Consider the following 9,419-nt stretch of genomic DNA (forward strand, 5'->3'; position numbering starts at 1 on the left):
CCCAGACTAGTACACTAAACCATCCACCACACGCCTAATTAGATAAAGTCCTCGCCAAGCGTACGCAGCACTAGAAATTGAATGCGTACTACAAGTTTTTATTTAAGGTCTTTATTCCATGTGCACACAGCAGTTAAGAAATACTGTAGTTAAGTTCTTAGGCGGTCACTTCCAACCGGCAGGCTTTAAGGTACGTATCAATTCAAACCACTTCCTAGAACAAAAAACATAAATCAGTTCAAGTACAGTGGAAAAACAGTACTTTTCTACACTATTCTAGTCTGAGCATCAGAAAATACCGTCAGTCACAGAATATTCAGACTGGGGCGGTATCAGGTTCATCAGTTACCCGGACGCACTTTAGAAACTAATGAGAACTGGACTAGCCGGTCAGCGCGTATACAGCATCAGGTAAGGGGGGCGTAAGACATCTAATGGCGGCATAACAGCGCTTGCTGCAGTCACTTGCCAACAAGTTACCACCTGCAGTTCTTATACCGCAAGACTGAAATGGATTGCGCGTTGCGAACGGCTGCTGCGTGAGGTGGGACGTTTATGAACTTGGATCAACTTTAGAGAAACTAGTTTGCAAATGTACGGAGCTCAGTGAGTGTTTAGGTGAAAACCAGACATGTTTGGTCAGTCAAAGTGACTAGATGTGGCAACCAGTATCTATCAACCACCGGGGGTGTGTAGGCCTGGTGGACATTATGTCGGGGAGCACAATTAGTACTCTAGTCGTGGCGAGGGCTGAAGTCATTTATTCATTCAGTCCCAACTTAGCAACACAACACCAACCTAATAAGCAGTTTTGGTGCCAGCTGCTAGCACTTTCAGCGCTAGAAAGCAAACCCGTTGAGATCTGGGTTTAAGTGTGAACTGTTTCAGGGACACAAACGGTGGTATTGTTGTGAACCTGGGTGCCCAGTGAAGTTAAAAGTACTACGAATTGAGCTGTGCCAAGAGACCCTGGCAAAGCATGGTAGACATACCAGAAGCATAGTTTCAGAATTTTGAAAGTGCAAAAAACTGCTTCATGGTCCATTGTCAGCCACCCGAGACCCAAATGACACGCTAACCCTTTGCAGCACAAAGTCGCTCTTGCATAATAAGTACTTACCAGATCCGCTACAACGCGAGTCGATCATGCATTTTCAGCACACCAACTGCAAGAAGCAGGACAATGAGTTACAACTCATCCCACGGTTGCAGTAGCTAACAGTACTCACATTTAGCTTCAGAAAATACCTATCAGTCACATATATCAGACTGGGGCGGTAATGGGTTCATCACAAAGTTTATGGTCATATCATCAAGCTGCCCAGCACTTTAAAAGCCACTTACAAGGCTTGATCCTACTGGTACCCCTACGCCACAGCATGGGCCCTCACATTTGATCTTTAGTCAAAACACCATCAGTAGTGACGCTGCGGCCTTGGATTAAATCCTGCAACAGAAAGCCTCAGTTAACACTTCTCCAACAAGACTGCTCCACCGAGGCAATATACCCTACCTCACCCAGACCCTCCCCCAATAGTACTTTACGACCCCACCTCACCCCCCCCCCCCACATTTTGGCTACGTCAGAAACGCCAAGCACTACCACTAGGGCTCACAGCCAAGCAATTATGCCAGCTAAAGCACGGTGTGAGAGCGGAACCAAGTCTGTCAGACTGTTCCATCGGGAACAAGCTGTCCTCTTATCACACTGCAAGATGGAGGATTTCTAAAAGTCAGAGTCACCTCAGCTCAGGACACCTTAGGGGCTGTCCTGACTGGCCAGTGACTCCTCCTTGTTTTTCTCATTATCTCCTCCGGCCTTGCCGCCAAAAGTGGGGCCGTGGCCGGAGGGGGCGGGCAACTCCACTAGCTGGAGTGCCCTGGGGTGCTGTAACAAAGGGGGTGAGCCTTTGAGGCTCACCACCAGGTGTTACAGTTCCTGCAGGGGGAGGTGAGAAGCATCTCCACCCAGTACAGGCTTTGTTACTAGCCACTCTCCCATGTGGCCAGCAACATGTCTGGTGTGTGGCAGGCTGCTAAAACCAGTCAGCCTACACGGGTAGTCGGTTAAGGTTTCAGGGGGCACCTCTAAGGTGCCCTCTGGGGTGTATGTTACAATAAAATGTACACTGGCATCAGTGTGCATTTATTGTGCTGAGAAGTTTGATACCAAACTTCCCAGTTTTCACTGTAGCCATTATGGTGATGTGGAGTTCGTGCATGACAGACTCCCAGACCATATACTCTTATGGCTACCCTGCACTTACAATGTCTAAGGTTTTGCTTAGACACTGTAGGGGCATAGTGCTCATGCACCTAAGCCCTCACCTATGGTATAGTGCACCCTGGCTTAGGGCTGTAAGGCCTGCTAGAGGGGTGACTTATCTATACCTGTAGGCAGTGTGAGGTTGGCATGGCACCCTGAGGGGAGTGCCATGTCGACTTAGTCTTTTTATCCCCACCAGCACACACAAGCTGGCAAGCAGTGTGTCTATGCTGAGTTAGGGGTCCCCAGGGTGGCATAAGACATGCTGCAGCCCTTAGAGACCTTCCCTGGCATCAGGGCCCTTGGTACCAGGGGTACCAGTTACAAGGGACTTACCTGGATGCCAGGGTGTGCCAATTGTGGAAACAAAAGTACAGGTTAGGGAAAGAACACTGGTGCTGGGGCCTGATTAGCAGGCCTCAGCACACTTTCAAATCATAACTTGGCATCAGCAAAGGCAAAAAGTCAGGGGGTAACCATGCCAAGGAGGCATTTCCTTACACAACCTCCCCCACCCCAAACGAAAGAGGATGAGACTAACCTTTCCCAAGAGAGTCTTCATTTTCTAAGTAGAAGAACCTGGAAAGGCCATCTGCATTGGCATGGGCAGTCCCAGGTCTGTGTTCCACTATAAAGTCCATTCCCTGTAGGGAGATGGACCACCTCAACAGCTTTGGATTTTCACCTTTCATTTGCATAAGCCATCTGAAAGGTCTGTGGTCAGTCTGAACTACAAAGTGAGTACCAAAGAGGTATGGTCTCAGCTTCTTTAGGGACCAAACCACAGCAAAGGCCTCCCTCTCAATGGCACTCCAACGCTGCTCTCTGGGGGGTAACCTCTTGCTATTGAAAGCAACAGGCTGGTCAAGGCCATCATCATTTGTTTGGGACAAAACTGCCCCTATCCCATGTTCAGAGGTATCAGTCTGCACAATGAACTGCTTGGAGTAATCTGGAGCTTTGAGAACTGGTGCTGTGCACATTGCTTGTTTCAGGGTGTCAAAGGCCTGTTGGCATTCTACAGTCCAGTTTACCTTCTTGGGCATTTTCTTGGAGGTAAGTTCTGTGAGGGCTGTCACTATGGATCTATATCCCTTCCCAAACCTCCTGTAGTACCCAGTCAAGCCAAGGAATGCCCTGACTTAAGTCTGAGTTTTTGGAGCTGCCCAGCCCAGAATAGTCTGGATCTTAGGCTGGAGTGGCTGAACTTGGCCTCCACCTACAAGGTGTCCCAAGTAAACCACAGTTCCCTGCCCTATCTGGCATTTAGATGCCTTGACAGAGAGGCCTGCTGCTTGCAGAGCCTTCAAAACCTTCTTCAGGTGGACCAGGTGATCCTGACAGCTGGAGCTAAAGACAGCAATATCGTCAAGATAAGCTGCACTAAAGGACTCCAAGCCAGCAAGGACTTGATTCACCAACCTTTGGAAGGTGGCAGGGGCATTCTTTAAATCAAAGGGCATAACAGTAAACTGATAATGCCCATCAGGTGTGGAGAATGCTGTATTTTCTTTTGCTCCTGGTGCCATTTTGATTTGCCAGTACCCTGCTGTTAAGTCAAAGATACTTAACAATTTGGCAGCACCTAGTTTGTCAATCAGTTCATCTGCCCTTGGAATGGGATGGGCATCTGTCTTGGTGACAGAATTAAGTCCTCTGTAGTCCACACAAAACCTCATCTCTCTCTTTCCATCTTTGGTGTGAGGTTTGGGGACTAAGACCACTGGGCTAGCCGAGGGGCTGTCAGAGTGCTCAATGACTCCCAATTCCAGCATCTTGTGGACTTCCACCTTGATGCTTTCTTTAACTTGGTCAGACTGTCTGAATATTTTGTTTTTGACAGGCATGCTGTCTCCTGTGTCCAACATCATGGGTACACAGGTGTGTCTGACCAGGGGTTAGGGAAAAGAGCTCAGCAAACTGTTGCAAGACCTTCCACCAGTCAGATTGCTGTTGGCCAGGGCAAGTGTCTGAATAGATCATTCCATCTACTGAACCATCTTTAGGGTCTGTGGAGAGGAGATCAGGGAGAGGTTCACTCTCAGCTTCCTGGTCCTCATCTGTTACCATCAACAGATTCACATCTGCCCTGTCATGGAAGAGTTTGAGGTGGTTCACATGGATCACCCTCTTGGGGGTCCTGCTAGTGCCTAGGTCTACCAGGTAGGTGACCAGACTCTTCTTTTCTAGCACTTTGTAAGGCCCACTCCATCTGTCCTGGAGTGCCCTAGGAGCCACAGGCTCCAGAACCCAGACGTTCTGCCCTGGCTGAAATTCAACCATAGCAGCCTTTTGGTCATACCAAAACTTCTGGAGCTATTGGCTGGCCTCAAGGTTTTTACTTGCCTTTTCCATATACTATGCCATCCTGGAAGGTAGGCCTAGTACATAGTCCACTATATCTTGTTTAGGCTCATGAAGAGGTCTCTCCCAGCCTTCTTTCACAAGAGCTAGTGGTCCCCTTACAGGGTGGCCAAACAGAAGTTCAAAGGGGGAAAACCCTACCCCCTTCTGAGGCACCTCTCTGTAGGCGAAAAGCAGACATGGCAAGAGGACATCCCATCTCCTTTTGATTTTTTCAGGGAGCCCAATGATCATGCCTTTCAATGTCTTGTTAAACCTTTCAACAAGACCATTGGTTTGTGGATGGTATGGTGAATTTGTAAGTCACCCCACACTTATTCCACATGTGTTTCAGGTATGCTGACATAAAGTTGGTACCTCTGTCAGACACCACCTCCTTAGGAAAACCCACTCTGTTAAAAATACCAATGAGTGTTTTGGCTACTGCAGGGGCAGTAGTCGACCTAAGGGGAACTGCTTCAGGGTATCTAGTAGCATGATCCACTACTACTAGTATGTATTGGTTCCCTGAGGCTGTGGGAGGTTCAAGTGGACCCACTATGTCCACACCCACTCTTTCAAAGGGGACCTCCACCACTGGAAGTGGAATGAGGGGGGCCTTTGGGATTCCACCTGTCTTACCACTGGCTTGACAGGTGGCACAGGAGACATAAAACTCCTTGACCTTCTGGGACATGTTGGGCCAATAGAAGTGGTTGACTAGTCTCTCCCACGTCTTGGTCTGTCCCAAATGCCCAGCAAGAGGAATATCATGAGCTAAGGTCAGAATGAACTCCCTAAACTCCTGAGGCACTACCACTCTCCTAGTGGCACCAGGTTTGGGATCTCTTGCCTCAGTGTAAAGGAGTCCATCTTCCCAATAGACTCTATGTGTTCCTGTTATTTTTCTATTGGACTCTTCAGCAGCTTGCTGCCTAAGGCCTTCAAGAGAGGGACAGGTTTCTTGCCCCTTACACAACTGTTCCCTTGAGGGTCCCCCTGGGCCTAGGAGCTCAACCTGATAAGGTTCTAACTCCATGGGCTCAGTTCCCTCAGAGGGCAGAACTTCTTCCTGAGAATAGAGGTTTTCTTTTTCTTGTTGTGTTGCAACTGGTCCCCCAGTTGTCTTTCCTTTTCTCTTGGAGGGTTGGGCCCTTTTTCCAGGCTCCAACACCACTTTTTCACCCTGAGCCTTGCACTGTGCCCTTGTCTTGACACACACCAGTTCAGGGATACCCAGCATGGCTGCATGGGTTTTGAGTTCTACTTCAGCCCATGCTGAGGACTCCAGGTAATTTCCAAGCAAACAGTCTACAGGGATATTTGAGGAGACCACCACCTGTTTCAGGCCATTGACCCCTCCCCACTCTAAAGTTACCATAGCCATGGGATATACTTTAGTCTGATTGTCAGCGTTGGTGACTGGATAAGTTTGTCCAGCCAGGTATTGACCAGGGGAAACCAGTTTCTCTGTCACCATGGTGACACTGGCACCTGTATCCCTCAGGCCTTCTACACTTTTCCCATTAATTAAGAGTTGCTGCCTGTACTTTTGCATATTAGGGGGCCAGGCAGTCAGTGTGGCTAAATCCACCCCACCCTCAGAGACTAGTGTAGCTTCAGTGTGAACCCTGATTTGCTCTGGGCACACTGTTGATCCCACTTGGAGACTGGCCATTCCAGTGTTAGCTAGAGTAGAGTTAGAAGTGGAACCTTTCTTGGGACAGGCCTTGTCTCCAGTTTGGTGTCCTGGCTGAATACAGCTACGACGCCAGGCCTTTTTGGGATCAAAATTTTTAACCTTGTACCCAAAATTGGATTGTGAAGAGGCTCTGGGCCCACCCTCCTGAGCAGGTTTTTGGGGCCCTGTAGAAGACTCTTTACTATTTTTCCCTTCGGATGTCTCAACACTCTTCCCCTGGGGAGGCTTTGTGACCCCTTTCTTTTGGTCACCCCCTGTGGAAGTCTTGGTCACCCTAGTCTTGACCCAATGGTCCGCCTTCTTTCCCAATTCTTGGGGAGAAATTGGTCCTAGGTCTACCAGATGCTGATGCAGTTTATCATTGAAACAATTACTTAACAGGTGTTCTTTCACAAATAAATTGTACAGCCCATTATAATCATTTACACCACTGCCTTGAATCCAACCATCCAGTGTTTTCACTGAGTAGTCAACAAAATCAACCCAGGTCTGGCTCGAGGATTTTTGAGCCCCCCTGAACTTAATTCTATACTCCTCAGTGGAGAATCCAAAGCCCTCAATCAGGGTAGCCTTCATGAGGTCATAGGATTCTGCATCCTTTCCAGAGAGTGTGAGGAGTCTATCCCAACACTTTCCAGTGAACATTTCCTAAAGGAGCGCACCCCAGTGAGATCTGTTTACTTTTCTGGTTGCACAAGCCCTCTCAAAAGCTGTGAACCATTTGGTGATGTCATCACCATCTTCATATTTAGTTACAATCCCTTTAGGGATTTTCAACATGTCAGGAGAATCTCTGACCCTATTTATGTTGCTGCCACCATTGATGGGACCAAAACCCATCTCTTGTCTTTCCCTTTCTATGGCTAGGAGCTGTCTCTCTAAAGCCAATCTTTTGGTCATCCTGGCTAGCAGGAGGTCCTCTTCATTGAGGCTGTCCTCAATGATTCCAGAGTTGCTGGACTCTCCTGTGAGAGAACTAGTATCTCTGACTATCACAGTTGGGGTCAGGGCTTGAGGGGCCCTGGTTTCCCTAACTAGGACTGGAGGTGGGACTTCCTCCACATCACTAGTTTCCTCCTCTGTGAGGTCATCCTCAGAGGGGTTGTTCTTGGCAAACTCTGCCAAAAGCTCCTGGAGCTGTAATTTGGTAGGGTTTGAACCAGTTCTAATCTTTTTTATTTTGCAGAGAGACCTTAACTCTTTCATCCTAGGATTCAGGTAAGGGGTGATGTGGAGTTCCATCACATTCTCTTCTGCATTAGACATTATGGGGGTCATTCCAACCCTGGCGGTCGGTGTTAAAGCGGCGGCCAACCCGCCAACAGGCAGGCGGTCAAAAAAATGTAATTCTGACCCTGGCGGAAACCGCCAACACAGACCGCCACTTTAACACTCCGACCGCCACGGCGGGACAAACAAACAGCGCGGCGGTCACCGCCAACAGATAGGCGGGAGACAATGTACCGCCCACCCTATCACAACTCACCAATCCGCCACCTTTTCCGGGGCGGGAGCCCCGCCAATAAAAACACGGCGGAAACAGACTACGAACGGGAAAACGCTCACCTCTACACACTCCACGAGGAATCTGGACAGCATGGAACCAGAACTACACATCCTACCAGCTATTGTCTACCTGCTCCTCTACCAGGAGCACGAACGCCGGCACAGAAGACAACGGTGAGTACTGCACCTACGACACAGGGGAGGGGAGAGGAGAAAAGATTACGGGCACACACATACGCGACACACCCACCCTCACCCACAACTACCTACACATCAATGCAGAGCAACAACTCAGAGTGACACCCCCCAACCCCCCCGGAAGAATGCAAAGACAAAATAAAATGATCATGAAATTCAAATATATTGTAAAAAAAATCCAACATCTATAACTATATACACAGATGTAAATTGTCCTGTCCAAATTGGGTTCCAATCATTGTACGTGGGCCAATGGGCCTCAACACATGGGCAAAGCCCACACAGGAGACCCGAATCCATTGGAGAGAACACTGCAGGGGCATCAGATAGAAAAACTACAGGCCCCTCAGGGGGAAGGGAAGGGGAGGCATCTCAGCCACATGAGTCCACGACGCCAGATCCACGAGGGGCCTCCATGCCCACTGTCCCATCCTTGGGAGTGCAAAGCCACAGTCTCACAAGTCTCTACTTTGGGTGGCTTGCCCACTGTTACATCCTGGGGAGTGCAAAGCCACAGTCTCACAAGTCTCTACAGTGGGTGGCTTGCCCACTGTGCCATCCTGGGGAGTGCAAAGCCACAGTCTCACAAGTCTCTACAGTGGGTGGCTTGCCCACTGTTACATCCTGGGGAGTGCAAAGTCACAGTCTCACAAGTGGATTACAGACTCCACTGGTTCTGGAGGAGGCATGGTGCCCAGAGTGCTTCGTGCAGCCCTGCCCGACACAGATGCAGGCCTGCCCCTTCTGCCAATGGGCCAGCGGTGCTTGAGACGGCGGTGCCCAGCGGAACGGTGCTTGAGATGAAGGGCCCAGCGGAGCGGTGCTTGAGATGAAGGGCCCAGCGGAGCGGTGCAGAGATGAAGGGCCCAGCGGAGCGGTGCAGAGACGGCGGTGCCCAGCGGAGCGGTGCTTGAGATGAAGGGCCCAGCGGAGCGGTGCTTGAGATGAAGGGCCCAGCGGAGCGGTGCAGAGATGAAGGGCCCAGCGGAGTGGTGCTTGAGTTGAAGGGCCCAGCAGAGCGGTGCAGAGACGTCGGTGCCCAGCGGAGCGGTGCTTGAGATGAAAGGCCCAGCGGAGCGGTGCACAGACGGCGGTGCCCAGCGGAGCGGTGCTTGAGATGAAGGGCCCAGCGGAGCGGTGCTTGAGATGAAGGGCCCAGCGGAGCGGTGCTTGAGATGAAGGGCCCAGCGGAGCGGTGCTTGAGTTGAAGGGTCCAGCGGAGCGGTGCAGAGACGGCGGTGCCCAGCGGAGCGGTGCTTGAGATGAAGGGCCCAGCGGAGCGGTGCTTGAGATGAAGGGCCCAGCGGAGCGGTGCTTGAGATGAAGGGCCCAGCGGAGCGGTGCTTGAGATGAAGGGCCCAGCGGAGCGGTGCTTGAGATGAAGGGCCCAGCGGAGCGGTGCTT

At 50.3% G+C, this 9,419-nt stretch overlaps 2 long non-coding RNA genes and 2 other non-coding genes across 4 annotated transcripts in view; all 4 read right to left on the minus strand.

Moving 5' to 3' along the window:
- The window catches only part of LOC138259422 (uncharacterized), a 380,592-nt gene that overhangs the window by 151,221 nt on the left and 219,952 nt on the right, over window positions 1-9,419 (minus strand). The gene's annotated exons all lie outside the window — the stretch shown is intronic.
- On the minus strand, window positions 96-1,529 carry LOC138259426 (uncharacterized). The gene is made up of 2 exons (XR_011198726.1): window positions 1,121-1,529; window positions 96-214 (listed from the first exon to the last, which is right to left on the minus strand). It is a non-coding gene; the product is annotated as an uncharacterized lncRNA (long non-coding RNA).
- On the minus strand, window positions 283-352 carry LOC138260587 (small nucleolar RNA SNORD31). The gene has a single exon (XR_011198897.1). It is a non-coding gene; the product is annotated as a small nucleolar RNA SNORD31 (small nucleolar RNA).
- On the minus strand, window positions 1,234-1,299 carry LOC138260582 (small nucleolar RNA SNORD31). The gene has a single exon (XR_011198892.1). It is a non-coding gene; the product is annotated as a small nucleolar RNA SNORD31 (small nucleolar RNA).

Source organism: Pleurodeles waltl, chromosome 9 (genome assembly GCF_031143425.1).
Source record: "Pleurodeles waltl isolate 20211129_DDA chromosome 9, aPleWal1.hap1.20221129, whole genome shotgun sequence".
Taxonomy (NCBI): Eukaryota; Metazoa; Chordata; class Amphibia; order Caudata; family Salamandridae; genus Pleurodeles; species Pleurodeles waltl.